This window comes from Meriones unguiculatus, chromosome 4 (assembly GCF_030254825.1).
Source record: "Meriones unguiculatus strain TT.TT164.6M chromosome 4, Bangor_MerUng_6.1, whole genome shotgun sequence".
Lineage (NCBI taxonomy): Eukaryota > Metazoa > Chordata > Mammalia > Rodentia > Muridae > Meriones > Meriones unguiculatus.
Genome location: NC_083352.1, coordinates 122389500 through 122406584, shown reverse-complemented (window position 1 = coordinate 122406584; position 17085 = coordinate 122389500). Strand labels below are relative to the sequence as shown.

At 53.0% G+C, this 17085-nt stretch overlaps 1 protein-coding gene and 1 pseudogene across 5 annotated transcripts in view; one reads left to right on the top strand and one right to left on the bottom strand.

Moving 5' to 3' along the window:
* LOC132653802 (small ribosomal subunit protein eS6-like) overlaps window positions 1-15421 on the bottom strand; it is a 40354-nt pseudogene extending 24933 nt beyond the window's left edge.
* Window positions 1-17085, top strand: part of Dlgap4 (DLG associated protein 4) — a 147572-nt gene that overhangs the window by 44999 nt on the left and 85488 nt on the right. For 3 of the 5 annotated variants that reach the window (XM_021650986.2, XM_021650987.2, XM_021650988.2), the window contains exon 2: window positions 4824-5007. The exons of 1 other annotated variant lie outside the window; for it this stretch is intronic. The gene's annotated coding sequence lies outside the window, so the exon portion shown is untranslated. Of the gene's footprint in view, window positions 1-4823; window positions 5008-13995; window positions 14013-17085 lie in introns of those variants that run through there. One more of the 5 variants, XM_060382949.1, reaches the window with a different exon arrangement.

The following is a 17085-nucleotide window of genomic DNA, read 5'->3' as shown; positions in this document are numbered from 1 at the left end:
CCACGCGACTTGTGTTCCAGTGCTCTGAGGGAGATGACAGTAGGGACAGGAGAGGTGGAATCACGGGGAGGAGTGGACTGCAGGGAGGGATGGAAAGGATTGGACATTCAGATACATGCTACGGAGCCTGAGGCAAAGCCAGGAGGCAGCTGGGAGAAGGGCTTTGTGGACCGGGCTGAAGAGCTTAGGGTTTGAGGTGAGGAGGAGACTTGGGAGGTCAATGTGTATGTCATTGAACTGTGCAGGCCTGTAGGCCTTGGTGTTGAGTGAGAGGACCTGGGGACAGAGGAAGCCTCTTGTGGAGGCAGGCCAGGCCAGCCGAGGAGAGCCTGGGACAGGAGACTGCTGCTTTTAGAAACCACTTTCCCATTTCAAGTTTATTGAGCTAAAAGCTCCTATAAATCTGTTTTACAAATTGGCTTTTTGGACAACAAACGGTGCTTTAACGCACAGGGTGGCAAAGCCAACTCGGTGGCAGCCCATCCGAGTCCTGTCAGAAGGCCCTACTCCCTATGACCTGCAGCTACTGAGGATTAGCACTTCCAGCTGTGCTACAAGCCCATTCCACTCGTGTCTTGAAAGGATCCTTCCACAGAAGTAGGTGCAGGGAGGCAGTGGGGCCAAGGAGGTGCTGGTCCCACAAGGTGCCACTAGGGACCGGGCTCATTCGAAAGATGTGCAGGAGTCTTCAAGTCACAGGCAGAGTTTTTATGTAGAAGATGAGAGATGAGGAGAAGGGGCAGAAGAGTCCCTGGTGGCAGCCCAGGAGGGTGACCAGGCAAGAGGATGATAGGGGAAGTAAGAGTCTGGGGAAGAGCATCTCAGGCCTTTTACTCACTGAGCTTGTGAGGTGGGCACGCCCACAGTTGCCATAGGACCTCTGAGGGGCAAGGTGGGCTGGAAAGAAATGTCAGGCCTTGTGAGAGGGAAGCAGGAAAAACCCAGAGCTCAGCTTCAAAGGCCAGCCACACTGTGTGTGTGGCCCAGGGAACTCACAGAACTCTGCCTTGGGATGGGGTGGGCCATCTTGTGGGAGGGGCCAACAAGCTGCAGGTTCTGTCTGGTGATGACACTGCAGAGACTGGCAAGCCCACAAGCTTGACCACTAAAGCTTGGATGCTGGGGATGTTCAAGGGGACAACCAGGAGTGACACCGGCGGCATTCCGCTGAGCCTGAGTGGGGACTTTGAGCTACCCTCATCTTAGATACCAGCAGCTGGGCACAGAGAAGAAATTTGCCCAGAAGACTGGGCGCTTTAAGCCCACCTGGCCACCCCTTTAAGCCCAACACTAGGGAGGCAGAGACAAGCCAAGCTTTTTGAGTTCAAGGCCAATCTGGTGTATAAGGCAAGATCCAGGCCAGTCAGAGTTACACAGTGAGATCTTGTGTCAAAGCAAAACAAACGTATGAAGACCCTTGCCCAGAGCCGCTCAGCTTCATAACCGAGCACCTGGCGTTTTACGTGGAGCCTCTGCTCTTTACCTGAAAATTCTCAAGTGGATAAATTGTAATAAATAACGATAACATAAAGGAAAAAAAAGAGAAAAGTGGCAGTTTGCCACATAGATTTGGAAAAGTACTGTCAGAAGAGATTTAAACATGTTTAGGAGCCTTTTCTTCACACTGTCAGAGGAATTATCAAAAGGAAATTATTGGAAAAAAAACAAGCAATGTATTATAGCTTCCAAGCCCATAAGCACAGATGTCTGTGGGCAAAACTGAAATAAAACTGAAATGAATTTTTAAAATTTTCACTGTGGGGCTGTAGTGCCCGCCAATGACCAGTGTGCATGGAGGCCTGGCCCACTCACTCAGTCAAGCAGTCAGTGCCAGAAAGGTTGTGCAGGAAGTGAGAGAGCAAGGCTTGAGGACATCTGGGCCACCAGTGGGCTGGGCAGAGGGAGAGCACGGCAAAGGCTGTGAGGCAGGCGCATGCCTGGTGTGTTTAACGGGAGCATGAAGGCCAGTAGGCCTGGGACAGGCCTGGGGCAGGAGGTGATGTGAGGCCCTGGACGTTTTAGAGCCTAGGAGGAGTAAGATCCGACTTGAATTCTTCTTCTTCTAAGATTGTTTGTTTGTTTTATGTATGAGTGCTTTATCTGCATGTGTCTGCAGGTCAGAAGAGGGCATCAGATCCTGTTATAGATGGTTGTGAGCCACTGTGTGGTTGCCGGGAATTGAACCCGGGAACTCTGGAAGAGCAGCCAGTGCTCTTAACCTCTGAATCATCTCTCCAACCCCCAGCCTTGACTTCTAACTTGACAGCTCTGACTTCTGTGCTGGGAGCAAGAGTTTAAAAAACAAAACAAAACAACAAACAACAAAACCCAAACAATGAGGAAACCAGAGTCAGCATGGACAGTCCAGGCAGGAGCTGGAGGTTACGTAAACTCAGGTGCAGCCGTCCATCTTCCTGACGCATAGCTGCGGGTCCAGTGCAGCGGCTCAGCCTAGACATGGGAAGGGAGAGGGGTCAAGAATGACATCAGAGCCTGGGCATCGGGGGCTGGAAAGGCAAGGTCCCGTGGAGTCAGGTAGCTGTGGTTGCGATGTTTCACGAAGCACTTGTCTGCTCCATTATCCCTGTTCATCCTGGCTCCCTTTGTGGGCAGGAATTGAGACTCACTGCAGTGACATGACCATCTCAGGCTCACAAGGTCGGAAGGGAGTGAAGTTTCAACCTAGAACCAACTGCACACGAGGATTTGTAATTCTGGTTCAACATTGAGTTAGTAAGGGCCCACAAGATGCCGAGGGCCATGCTGAGTGCTGGCGCCAGTGGGTGAGGTGAGCGTGCTTCACTGTGGTGGCATCCAAGAAGTCCTGGGACCAGTGTGAGCCCAACCAGTTAGGGGTCCGGTGGCTTTCCGGAAGCACACAGACCTCTGGGAGAGAGGGCTTCTGGGGGAACCCCCTGTGGGTTTTCCCTGAGGAGGCCTTGGGCTCCCAGATTGTGGATGGCCACCCGGAAGTTCTATTGTGTTGTTTTTGAAGGATTGGGATGGTTTTAATAGAGTTACTGAGCCATAACTCATGCGCCCTATGATTCACTCACTTGGTGTCCTGTTAGACGGACACCAAGCTGTGTGTGTCTGTCCATTACAGTCCAATTTAGAGCCTCTCCATTGCCCCAAGCAGCAGCTCTCATCCCCGCCAGAGCCCTTGGCAGCCTTGACATGACTTGATTCTACTTTCCATCTCTATGAAGGCAAAACCCCCTGTGATCAACAGTCTGTGTCCGTGGCACTGGGCAGCATGAGGCCTTTTGTATGGAACTTTGCCCTTGCATTGTATGTCAGTTGTCTGTGTTGGAAATCCAGGGTTTAAACAGTGTCACAGCCAGCAAGGGCCTAGGGCCTGTCACCCACAAGAGGAAATGGGGGACATTCGGCCTTCCGTCAGCAGGTAAACCTGGAGGCTCCAGGGGGCTCAGAGCCCTCCAGGTCAGGATGCCTCCCCGCTGCCGTTACCTCTGCCTTCAGCCACAGTGCTGGGGGGCAGGGTTTGGCTCCAGGTGATAAGCTGTCAGAACGGCATCTCCCCAGCTGTAACACTGAGTGTGCTGTGGGTTTTCACACCCCATGATGTACCTGCAGGTCTCCCATGCATACTTCTGAGTGTGTGTCCTTTCGTTGAGAATGTTCTTGAGTCTTCTTTCCGGCTACCCCAACCCTTGCCGGTCCTGCCCGTTTTTCTTGGGTGGGGATGCTCTTCCTCGGGCAGATGGGCTGAGCTGTCCTAGAACTGTCTGGGTTAGAGATGCTGCCCCGGCCTCATCCTCATCAGTGGCCAGTGTCAGGGCTCTAAGGAGGTCCGGAGACACCCACATCAGGACTCTTGCTCCCTGCCCTGCCAAGCTGCATGCCTCAGTTTCTTTGAAAAGGAGGGGATGAAGTCTGTTGCACAGGTGGCCCTATACGAGCTGATATGTGGATGGTGCCGTTTCTGGGCAGACCATGGGGCGGTTTGGGAGGGCACCCTCAGGCCCGGGGACAAGGGTTAAAGACAGTGAGTCTCCCAGCCTCAGCTGCCCCTTCCTGCTTCTTTGTATGATGGACTGGGCCACGTGTCTCTTCCCAGGACTTGGTGCCAATCTTGCCTTGGTCTCAAAGTCTCAGTTTTGTGAACTGTAGAATGGGAGGGCAGATGGGCATCCTCCGAGGCCTTGGGGTCAGCGAGCTGCCTCGTGGGCAGGTGTGCAGTGGAGGGCCTGCTTACTGTTGACAGCCAGCCAGGTGGAGAGTGGCTAGGAGCGCAGACCCGGCTTGCCTCGGGTTGGAGATGCCTAGAATCCCCGTTTTTCCCAAGGCGGTGCCTTGTACCTGCTTGTCTCTTGAGACCTCCCAGCAGCTCTCAGGAGAGTACACTTAAAAAGAAGAAAAGCCTCAGGCCCAGAAAGAGGAAGCCACCTGTCCCTTGTCCCCAAAGTGAGTGAGGGGGCCAACATGAGATTTGAATTCACAGTAGTGTGCCTTTGGCCCCTTTCCTAACTTCCCTCATGAAGTGGGAAAGGAGGGAGGGGCCAGAGGGAGGAGCAAGCAGAGGAAGGACTTGGGGACTGAAGCTTCCCTGTTGCTGGCTGCCGCAGGGATTCTGTGGGTGGTGGGAAAGGCGTAAATACGCATGACATGCAAATCTACCTCTAAAAACAACGTGGGCCTCCCATGAGCTGGGTGCCAGGGTTCTCTGGAAGATATAGTGTTACACAAACACTTGGGTTTCTATGACAACTGTGCGACCTGCCCCCTCCCTGGGGTTGATCTGGAGGTCTCAAGGTGTGCACTAATTTCCAGCTAATCAGTGTTCCTCCTGTGTCCTGCAGGCGCTGGTGCGTGCCCTGCCTGGAGCCAAGTGGCCCCCCAGTGAGACCAGGGCCCAGCTCAAGCCTCTGGTGGAGTGCCGGAGGTATGTGTGTGGCAGTCTTCAGTCCCCCACCCACTTCTGAGGTGTCATCCGCAGCACACTTTCCGGCTGCCATTTCTCCTGTGCACGGAGATCCCTGGTTGGTAAGTACAGCCACAGGCCTGGGCACCTCACCCACCACCGTGCTTGCCACCGTTGGGGAATGCCCAGCCCTCCCACTGCCAGCACCCACAGGCTGGCAGGGGGACCTCCACAAGAGCATTCCTGCCTGGGCACAATTACAGTTTAACCAGCTGGGTGTACCCCATCCTCCCGACAACTCTGGAGGTGGGCATGGTGAGGATGCCTATTTCCCAGGGCACGGCTTCCGTGAGGGAAAGCCCTTGCTGAGGGTGGACAACAAACCCAGCTCTGCACATTTCAAATGCCACACCCAGGGCTGGGGCAGGTGTTGAGCCCAGGCTCAGGAGGGGAGCAGGGAACCCTGCTGTAGTGTGCCAGGGCCCGAATGAAGGCATTCTTCCTCATCCTACTCCTCCACCTGCCTCAGCTCACACAGCGGGATACCAGGCCCGGCCCCCTGACTGTCCCTCCACACCCACACTGCCTTCAGAAGGCCTGGTCCCTCTGTCATCCTTCCCGCAGATCCGGGTCAGCCACCTCAGGCCCCCGGGGGACAGCCACAGTACCTGCTCCTTCATCTCCCGGTTCTCACAGTCCCCTCACCAGGTTCCGCTGGTATTACATGTCTGGCTCACAAGCGAAGAAAACCCTGGGCCCCCAGCCACCTGTCAGCCTACTGTATGGGACCCTGGGCTGAAGAGCTGCCCAGGAGCCCATCAGCCTTTCGGGTCCCAGAGAGCTGCTGCACGGGCCCTCGACATGGTGCCAGCCCCCTTGCCTCCAGCTCTCCCATCTGCCATCAGCTGCCAGCTTCCTTGATGATACGGTTATAAGAAGGGAAAAGACTAGTGAATATGCACAATATGCAAATTTCGAGGATAATCTAAAAACCCGTGAAGTTCACTGTCAATAATGGATGTGGAAGCGTGTCTTTGAGAAGCAGGCGCTGCACATTTGTGTGGTGCCAGCCTGTTGTTAATAACTGCGAAAGGGGCCCCGCTAATTAGTACGCCCCCCCCGCGCTTGGTTTCCCGGCCCCGGTCTACTGTAGCAACCAGAGACAGCTGTTGCGTTTGGCTGAGAAGCTGTCTCCACAGAACTGATAAGGACTTGGTGGTCTGAGAGCAGGGACTGCCTGCCTGTGGGTTCCGCCTTCGGCCAGCATGCTGGGTTTACCCAAGGCAGGCCCGAGTGTCCCTGATGACAGTGTGTGTCTCAGGGCCCGCCTGTGAGGCAGTGGGTATCTCTTGAGCAGTTAGCGCCTGCCTCACGTTGTGGTGAATGCCTGGCACTCTTGGGCATCTCAGTTCGACTCCCTGTCGGCTCACGGAGGGCTTAGCCCCTCCTGCTGATGGGCATGCCTCTGAGGCCTCCTCCGCCCTAGGGCAGATTCTGGAGGCACAGCTGCCATTGCTCACAGCCCCCCTGTGTGTGGCCCAGTGACGGAGAAGGGATTCCTTGGCACTGGCAGAGAGCAGCCGTCAGGATCACGTGGAAAGATGGAGGCCGGGGTGGCGCGAGGGAGGTGTTACTGCTGCGATTTTGCTAACAAGCTGGTTATTTAAGGAAGCGGGAAGCCATGAGGGAGCCTCTGTGCCTGGGCAGAGGTGGCTGGGAGGACAGGGTGCCCAGGGAATTGAGGTCAGAGAGCCAGCCACATACTGATCAATGGATTGATTGAGTCTTGTCCACTTGCTGACAATAGTAACAGCACTACAAAAGTCTGGGAAAAGATCCACTGTCTGTGTCAAAGAGGACCTGTGAGCTGGAAGACACGAGGAGCTTGTAGGGCAGCTGAGCTTTGTTTGCAGGCCTGGGGGTGGGGCACAGCCTTGGCCTCTGGTCACTTACCACATTCAATCTTTTGTCTTTGTGTTCCCCGAGGTAATGTACATCACAGTAAAGTGACAAAAAAAAAAAAAAACAAAAAAGAAAGAAGGAAGGAAGGAAGGAAGGAAGGAAGGAAGGAAGAAAGAAAGAAAGAAAGAAAGAAAGAAAGAAAGAAAGAAAGGGAAAAAAGAAAAAAATCAAGCTCTAACAGTAACAGCTACTATTTAGTGACACCTATTAGGTATCAGTCTCCTTACTAAGGATTTTCATCTTTGTTTTTAAAATAGTGTGTGTGTGTGTGTGTGTGTGTGTGTGTGCGCATTCTGTTTATTTGCTTATGTTGAGACAGGGTCTCTCTATATAGTCCTGGCTGACCTGGAACTCACTGCATAAACCAGACCATCCTCAAACTAAGAAATCCTCCTGCCTCTGCCTCCCAGGTGCTGGGATTACAGTCATGTGCCATCACACCTGGCTTATTTATTTAACTTTGCTGTGATGGAATCTGGGAGCTCCTACATGCTAGGCAGACACTGCACCACCCAGCTACACCCAGCCTAGCATTTAACCTTAAAGTTTTATCTATCTATCTATCTATCTATCTATCTATCTATCTATCTATCTATCTATCTACCTATCTATCTACCTATCTATTATCTATCTTATGTATAATGAATGCTCTGTCTGCAGGTACACTTGCAGGCCAGCAGAGGGCATCAGATCCCAGTGTAGCTGGTTGTGAGCCACCGTGTGGTTGCTGGGAATTGAACTCAGGACCTCTGGAAGAGTAGACAGTGCTCTTAACTGTGGAGTCATCTCTCCAGCCCCAGCATTTAATCTTTTTTTTTTTTTTTTAATCATATCACATCTTCACAGATTTTCTTATTTTACCCACTGGGGCAAGCGAGGCTTACAAAATAAAGCTGCTTGGCATAGGCTCAGAGGTGAGACGAGAAACCAGACAGTCAGCTCAAGCCTCCAGTGCAATGAGGAGTTCAGAAGCTGCGCCAGAAAGTTAGGGGCCCTCTGTTTGCTTTCGCAGGCTCTGTGCCCCTCGCACGTGTGAGATGTGGGAAGCTGGGCAGGTATCTGTGGACATGGCAACAGGAAGGGCTAGGCCCCTGCCAAGGGCAAGTACAGGGCATTCGGTCATCTAACAAATGCTCCAGATAGGAGCAAGGTATCGAAAGGGGCAGCTTGGGAGGGGCTGAGGAAGACTCAGGCTCATTCAAGGTAAAAAGAACTCATCCAGAGGAAGCAGGCTCTGACCCAGTGGTCCTCAACCTTCCTAATGCTGAAACTCTTTAATATGGTTCCTCATGCTGTGGTGACCCCCCCCACCATAAAATTATTTTTGTTGCTACTTCATAACTGTAATTTTGCTACTGTTACAAACTGTGATGTACATGTCTGATGCGCAGGTAACCTCAAGGTTGAGGGGTTGAGGCCGCTGCTGGAAACTCGCTGCTCCAGGCCTGCTATGTACTGAACCTAGTACCTCGTTAAGCTCAGAACAACCCAAAGGCATTGTCATTGTTGCCCTGCAGATGAAGGGTCTGAAGTCTAGAGAGGAGAAGACTCTCTCCGTTTCTGGGGACTGTGTATAAGCAAGCTGGACCTAGGGCTGAGGACCCCAGCAGGGCTTGAGCTGCACGCGGCTGGAGTCACACTCAAGCAAAGCAATAGGTCCAGCTGGTGCTGGGAACAGCTCTAGAACGTGGCATGCAGAAGGCTCTGCAAGCCTGAAGCTGGCAGCCCGCTCTCTCTGGGCACCAGCCCCAGAGGCATCCATACATTCCAAGGAGGTTTATTGAGAACAGTCACACTCATCAGTACCCCTCCCACAGCACCCGGGCTTGGGGAAGGACTCCTCTTACACAACCACCCACGTAAATAGAGTGAGAGGAGCCGGGACCAGTGCAGTGAAATGGATCAGCAGCTCAGGGCCACCATGTGGCTGGCGTGGACCGCCTAAGAGCACACGGTCAGCCCTGCTGGGGAGCACTGGGTAGTGTTGTTGGTAGTGGCAGGGCAGTTGGGAACAAGCCACCTGCCCATCACCGGGGTACTAGTTAGATATGCTTGCTGTGGCTGTGCAGCAGGGCCTGCTGCGGCTGTTAAAAACGGGGCCGGGATCTAAATTTACTGTTGCAGAAAGAGCTTCATAGTGTGGAGGGATTTTTTCCTGTTACCCTTTTTAAAGGAGGTTATAAGCCGGCCTGCCATTTTCATTAGACTCTGAGTTTCTAGAAGCTGTTCCCAGCACTTCCCCTGGTACAGGCAGACCTGAGGGACTGGGAAACCAGATCAGGCTGTGGCTCCTTTCTGTTCCTTCTTGGCTGTGTGACCTTGGGCAAGTCACTTGCCTTCTCTGGAACTTTTTTTTTTTTCCCCAAAAACAAAGAGATGGATAGCATGAGAGGGCGTGGAGACCTGGACAGAACTAGGATAATACCAGGTGGCATTGCCAGTGTCCAGTGCCTTGGCCACTGTGTACTTGTCACATCCTGCCGGTCTCCTCAGGCTGCCTCCTCCCTCCTCCCAGGCCTGAGGCCTGAGGATGACAGCAGCTTTGTGCACAGGACCAGCAAGACCCCAGGTCAGCAGCACCCCCACCCCAAAACCTTGGCCGCTCCCCTCGACCTACTAACTTGCCTCACCAGTCAAGGCTGCTGTTGGGGACCTGTTGGCCCCGGGAACTAAACCTGCCTGGAAAGACAGGCAGTGCCTTCCGGCGGCTCAGAACCTTAAATCTCAAGCAGAGCAACTTCAGCTCGGGAAGCCACAGTCTTGGGCTCTCTGTCATGAATAATCCGACACAGGCAAGCTTCCTTCACCAGCAGCCGTCCCTCCCTTGATGACGGTGATAAATTAGAAACTACCCAATTATCTGTCTGTGAGAGACAGTTAAATGGATTCCGTCCAGTAGCTGACAGCATCCTCCGTCCTGTGGAAACAGCACTGTAGATCTGCCCTTGTTGACATGGAAACATGTCCCTGGCACATTGCTGGAGGAAAAATAGGGGATTTAAAAGGGGGGGGGAGGCCTGGGGGCTGTCAAAATGGCCAAGTCGCTAAAGGTGCCTTCCACCAATACAGGGCACCGGAGTTCAACCCTTAGGAGCCACGTGGTAGTCAGAGACAGCCAGCGCCTACAGATTGTCCTCTGACCTAACACACACACACACACACACACACACACGAGTAAAGAAATGTAGTTTTAAAAAATGGTGCATTGATCTCTGAGTTCAAGGCCAGCCTAGTCCATACAGTGAGTTCCAGGACAGCAAGGGCTACATAGTGAGACTCTGTCCTGAAAAAAAAAAAAAATTTTTTTTAATCGTGCATTGTTGCAGGATCCTTGAATTTGGAGTCAGATCTGAATGCTAGGACCAAGGGAGGAGTAGGGTACCTACTTAGACATCCAATGACTTTTACCATTTTTATGGAAAAATATGTGTATTCATTCTTCTGTCAGAGACGTGTCTGGATCTGGAAGGACAGTCATGAAGTTGTTCCTAGTGATGCTCTCCGATGTGGAGAGAGGGGTGGGCTGTGATTTAAGTTTTACTCATTTCATTCAGGATCTCTTCAGTACTAGTGACAGAAAGGCCATCCCAGGTTGCTGGGGGAGGGGGTGACTCGTGGCTGTGAAATCCAGGCTCTCCTGGATTCAGGGGCTCCGACAGTGTCACCAGGACCTTGCTCAACAGTGGACGCTCTGTGTGGCTGCACCTCTCACAGAGATGTTCTATGTAAGTGACAAGTCGCCTATCCAGAGACGTGAGTAGGTACGACTTCTCCCCAGGCAGCCCAGCCCGATCCCCAGGTTTTGGCATGGACTGGTCAGCTTCTAGGCTGTGCCCACCCTGCGATCAATTTCTGCTGTTAAGGCGGTACCCAGTGCTCCGATTTGCAGCCTAGACCTATGCAGTTGCCCCCTGGGAATGGAGAGGGGCTGAAGCCTCCAAACCAATGGTGTGCTGTGACCTGAGGCGGCCAGTGTGGTCAAACCCAGCACATTTCTCTTTCTGTAATGTCTGAACTCCCCAAGTTGAGTGACTTTGTTGGTTTTGGGTTTTTTCGAGGTAGTCTCACTGTGTAGATCAGGCTGGTTTCAAATTTCAGGGTCCTTTTGTTTCAGCTCCTTCTTCTTTTGGTCATTGTTTGTTTGTTTTGTTTTGTTTTTTTTTGAGACAGGGTTTCTCTGTGTAGCCTTGGCTGTCCTGGACTGGCTTTGTGGACCAGGCTGATGTCAAACTCACAGAGATCCACCTGCCTCTGCCTCCCTGAGTGAGTGCTGGGATTACAGGTGTGCACCACTGGGCCTGGCTCAGCTTCTTTTTATTTAATTACTTTTATTTGTTTATTTATTTTTGTTGTTTTGAGACGGGGATTTACTGTGTAGCCCAAGCTGTTCTGGAATTTGCTACATAGACCAGAGTGGCCTCAAACTCATAGAGATCCGACTGCCTCTGCCTTCCAAGTGCTGGGATTAAAGTCTGCACCATCATAGTGCAGTCTGATTGCACTATGTTTAAGCGGTGCCTGTCTAAGCTTCTTAGGTGCTAGGATTACAGGTGTGCAGCTCTGCTTCTAGCCTGATTCCGATTTTTCTAATGGCCAGATAAAACAAGGCAGCTGCCCAAAGAGTACTGAGCCTGACCTCAGTGTCAGGGCCCAGGGCCTGAGACAGAATGCAGGAACCTTTGGGGCTGCAGAGTCATTCAAGAGATGCCTCCTTCAAAAGGGAGCAGTCCTGGCTGATAGGATCTGCAGGTTTGGGGAGGGAGAGGGAGCCCACAGAAGACTTATCTAGGACTGGGACGAATTAAGAGAGTGTGCACTGAGGGCAGAGGAAACACAAAAGCCTGCCTGGAAGCAAGGAAAGCTTCTTAGAGGAGGTGATGGTCAAGGTATCAGACAGAGTGCTGGAAGAACATGGCGGTGGGAAGCCACATGCCAAGGTTCTAGGAGCATGTGATGGGTACACAATCTTTAAGTAAGAGGTTTCGGGCGCAGACCACAGGGGCTTTGAATGCCAGAGCAGGAGTTTGTATTGCATGCTGGAGGGGCAGTGGTGATTCTAGGAAGGGTGCTGGAGGAGAAGGGCATGCCATTGGATTTTTCTGCCGTAAGGTGGGAGTTCAGTCTTCAGGGATTAGGTCAAGATCCCGTGTGGAAAAGGAGAGAAGGGACCCAAAGGCCTGTCAAGGGATCCTGGATTTATCACCATCAGAAACTTGTGTCCCAAGATGCCTAGCCACTGTTTGCATACCCTTCAGAGATGGGAAGCTCACTTCTTGTCCCTCCACTGTGAGCTAGAAAACCACATCATAGGAACAAGTCCACACTTTTGAGGAGACCTGGGACACTGAGGGTTGGCCCCTGAAAGGCTGGCCAGAGGGGAGATGGAGGCCTGTACTTCCAGGTCAGGGCTTCAAGTTGATGGAACCCAGGTGTCCACAGGAGTCTGAATGAAGGACTGAAAGAGAAACACTGACTTGAGCCAGGTCAAACAGTCTGGACTTGGGGACACACATCTGCTGACTCTGCCGGTTCTCTAGACTCTCTTTGCACTTCATAGATGAGGATGTGGAAGCTGTGAGAGGCTGACACATTTATACAGCAGCGTAGAGCAAGCTGAAATCGGGCGGGCCATGACCCAGCCTCTCCTGCCCTACACCCTCCATGCCTGTCTTTCTACCTGCTCCCATCCCCCTTAGGTGGAGTCTGGCCACTTTCTCTACTCAACTCCAACAGCACCAGACCATCTCGAATACCCTTCTAAATCCTTACTAATCAAACATTTTGCTTCTATAATCTTCAGTGTGCCCCATAGCCTCTGTTCATTCACTCACTCTCTCGCACTCCATCGATTATCCGCTAACATGTGTCAGGCGCCAGGTACAAAGATGGATGAGAACAGTCATGTCTCGTGTGTCACCCAGGCAAGGCCCACCTCAGCTAAGAAGAGCAGTGCCTCCCTCCATCAGCGATGACAAAGGGACATGAGTGATCTGAGGGAGAACCTGATTGCTTGGAAATCTCCAGGGACAGAGCAATTGATCTTGTTCCTTCGAGCAAAGTCCTGAGGGTGAATATGGCTCTCTAGGAAGAGAAGTGTCATAGGCCTGAGCCTGGGAGAGCCGGCTCTGCAGAGTTCACCAGCCTCCAGCTGAGAGGTTGGCTGGAGGGAAGGAGGGAAGCAGGAACCAGGGAGGTCGGCTGAGATTGGAGACCTGACCCTCACTAAGTCCCTGGGTCCTGAGGCTTCTCTTTTATCTAACACGCTAAAGGCAGAAGGAGCTGATGGGACCTCAGAAGCCCAGCTCTCCATGGACAAGTATGTGAAGACATGGTAGGAAGCAGGAAAGGAAAAACCAGAGGCCTGCAGGGTCTGACTAACAGGAAGAGCCCCCGGAGAGGAGGCTCTAACTTCAGTCAGAGAAACCTTTAGGACATAAAGAGCTTTCTGCAGATGGAGTAGGTGGGGTGTAGTGAGCTCTCTGTCCCTGGGAATATTCCAGAAGCAGCTGACCATTAACCTGGAAGAAAGCTTGTAGAGCCTTGTGACTCCACTGTAGACATGGGAGGTCCTTCCCAGCCCAGGTCTCACGTGTTTGTCTGAATCTCAGTTTCCATATCTGTGATATGGGGATAACGGGATCCCCTCTCAGAGTTGGTTGCAAAGTTCAAATGAGACTGCCTAAGCCCCACGCCTGTGGCCATTGCTCCATGAATGGTGACTTCTTGTTGTGGCTGATAAAAGGAGCCTTAGAGTCCCTGCTGGGCACCCTTCTCAACCCCCTCCGGACCCACTTTCTGTCCTGTGTGAGGCTGCTGTCTCCGTCTCCAGCTCCCCCTCCCAGGGAGGTGGTAGGAATTCCAGACCCTTCTGGGCCCCTTTTAGCTCCACTTGAGCAAGAGTTGGCAGGTTGGGGCGTCGGGCGCCATCCGCCTCCCATATGCTTCCTGCTATTTAGGGGAAAACTCTCCTCGCATTCCTCCAACCACACGGGCTGACATTTCCAGACAGACGCTGGAACCAGCTCTTTGGGGGATTGGCAGATAAATTTGGCCCAGGCTGTTGGGAAAATCTTCAGCCTTGCTGGGGAATCAGAGTCCAGGCTCGCCAACTTCTGTTCACTCTGAGTCTTCTGGGCCTTGCGTCCTCTATGGGCTGCAGATTAGGGTAAGTCTGCCCAGCGCAACCTTCTCCCGGGAGAGCGCCTAGAGGGCCAGGAGGTGTCTGCTTCCAGCCTTTCCTCAGAGGCGGCAGGAAGGCAATAGGAGGCTCCTCTGTCACATACCACAGGCTACCTGGGTGTGGCTCAGCTCACCTTGGTAGATGACAGTTGGCTTTAGAGAGATCAGAGCTCTAGACACTCCCAGAGGTGGCGCCATTTCTCTGCGCCTCTTTTAAGTCATCTGTAAAATGGGGCAATGGTAGGTCTGTCTGGTGAGAATGCCACGAGAGGTGGGGGCGGGGCACTTGGCACATGCTGCATGCTGAAGGCTCCACAAATATGGCTCTTCGTTGTCACCGTCACTGCAGACAGTGACTCAGGAGAGACCAATGACTTCCCTTCCTCCCTGCAGCTGTGGCTGTGTGGGCAGGCCGAAGGGGGTTCACACTTAGAGAGGGGACCCAGCCGCAGCAATGCATGCCTAAGAACAGATGGAGGCGCCACGTGACCACAGCACGCATGCGTGCACCGGCACCGTCTCCCCAGGCTAGCGTCTGGTTTCACCTTGTTGAGTCTGGGACGCTTCTCACTTGGTTCTGCCAGGTGGAATGGAAGGGGAAGGGCAGGCCTACAGGAGGCCTCATCTAGGGAGGCCAAGTGGGAAGCTCTGAGGAAGCGTGAGTAGTTCTGGCTGGAGTAGAAAGTGGGTGGCGGGGAGGCGTAGGCAGCGCTGCTGCGTTCATTCAGCGCCTCTCCCGCTGGAGCGCCATGCTGGGCCTCACGCCAGACGCTGCTGGGAGGGTAGGCAGGCCTCCTGCCCTCAGGAAGCTCCACACAGAATCCGTCAGTAAATGATGCTATTCGAAGCTGCCTGAAGGGAACCGGGGTCTGGTGGGAGTGGAGTCTCCTGATGGTGGGCTGTCAAGGCGCCTCTCTGTAGCCTGGAGAATGGATTAGGGCCGAAGGATAGAGACAAAGGGAGGTCACAGGAGTAAAAGATAGAGAGGGACAGGAGCCTGACCTGGGTGGCCTTGAATACTAGCAGTTGAGGGTCGGCCAAGGTGCTGTCTGCAGGAGAGGTGAGACTCTGCTGAGATACTGCTGCAGTGTGTGGACCAGAGAGAGGAGGGAGCTGGCACTAGGGTCCAGTGGGTCAGGGTAAGGACGGGAGCAGAACCCTGACAGCTGGGCAGGCAAGCTTTGGAAGGAGGCGCTGCCTGCACAGGGTCAGGAGGGGTGAGGTATGCGGAGGAGATGGCAGGGGAACTTCCAGGATGGCTTTGAGGAGAGGCAGGAGCTGCGATGAGGAAGGGCATCTCCATGGCTAGGACCACAGGTGGCATCAGGCAGCTAGCTCCCGAGCACAGACGTCACAGACTGAGTGGCCAGTGACAAACCTCTTCACTCACCTCATCACTTTGGGAAAGATCATTTGACCCCTCTGAACTTCACCTGTTGGACTACTGAGCTGCTTGGAAATTGCATTTGGTTACATGTAACAGAAAAAAAACAAACAGGATGTGTATAAACACAAGAGTGGAGCCAGCTGTGGTGGCACACACCCATAACACCAGCACTGTGGAGGTGAAAGCTAAACGATTGTGAATTTGAGGCCAGCCTGGGCTATGTAGCAAGTTCAAGGCCACTCTAAACTATGTAGGGAGACCCCTGTGTCCAAACAATGGCAATAACAAGCTTGAAGGCTGGAGATACAGGTTAGCAATAGAACACGTGCCTGGTCCTGCTAAGGCCCTGGGTTTGATTCCCAGAACCACTGAAAACAAGAAAAGAATGGAAGGAACGAGAGGGGAGGGAGGAGGGGACTATCTAGATAGGCCAACCAGGGCCAATGCAGCAATTCAGGTGACCAAAAGGCCAGGCCTCGGCCATGCTTGGGCTCTGTCTTTCCTTTTCATGCCTGCTCCACCTCTGTATTGGGTGTCTGAATTCTAGAGGGAAAAAAATGTTTTTCTGAGGCTGCTGATTTCTGAGCCTGCCATTCTTAGAAAAACAGCAGACTTCCTGGAAGCCCCTCCCAGGAGAGCTGGAGCCTACATCTCTTTGTCCAGATATGACCACACTCATATGCCCACCTTAGCTGCAAGGAACAGGGATATCTGCCTCTAACTGGGAGCTTCCGTTCAGCAGAGGGAAGAATGGCCAGCAGGTGAGCTGTCAAGAGTGGGTTCCCCAGGCTGCCTCAGAGATCCCCTGAGGTGCACAAGGGCAGGCAGGCTGTGTGGGGGGAGCAGCACCTGCCTCTGAGCTGCCATGCATTCATCCAGCACCTCTGCGTGGTGTTCCTGACATGGAGCCCATAACCCACGACGGGACAGTGAGCACTTTTGCACTCACGGTGTGTTGTGGGGAGACAGGAGAGGAAACCGGCAGAGGGGCTCCACTCCCACCATGTCACACAAAGGTCTGGGTGCCCACTGGAGGACAATAGGGAATTTGAGGGTATTCTTGGCTACTTGGTGAGTGCCAAGGAAATGCCAGGAAAGTGGTCAGGCCAAGAATGACCATTCATCAGACGGTTGAGGAGCCAGTTCAGATGGCCTCGGTGGTGTAATGACTGGGAGGCTGGAGGCTCAGTCGAGTTTCTTAGGACCTTGAAGAATAGAGCAAAAAGCCCAGTGAGGCCAGATGTGTCAAAGGGAGGACATGCCAGGTCTAGGGATCTGGGTCCCCAGTCAAGTATCTCCATAGGCCTTTCTGAGCTGCTTCAGTGGGCAGGAAACTCAAAGGATAGCAGCCTGGAAACCAGACTCGGTAACACATGCCTGAAATCCCAACACCCTGGATTGGAGGCCGGGGGTGGGGGTGATCGAGAGTTCAAGGCCAGCCTCAGATATAAGGCAAGTTTAAGGAGCCCAGGCTACATGAGATCCAAAAGGCCCAACCAAAACAAACAAAAACAGGCATTTGTAAAGAGAACTGGGAAAGGTTTTCCAAAATGTGGGGTGAGTAACCAGCTGGGTGGAAATAAGGCAGCTCTGGGTGACCAGATTTTGACATTTTGACCTCAGTCCTGGGCTCTGTGGCCTGTGCCATGTCCTCTGCCTTGTCCTTGGTGCT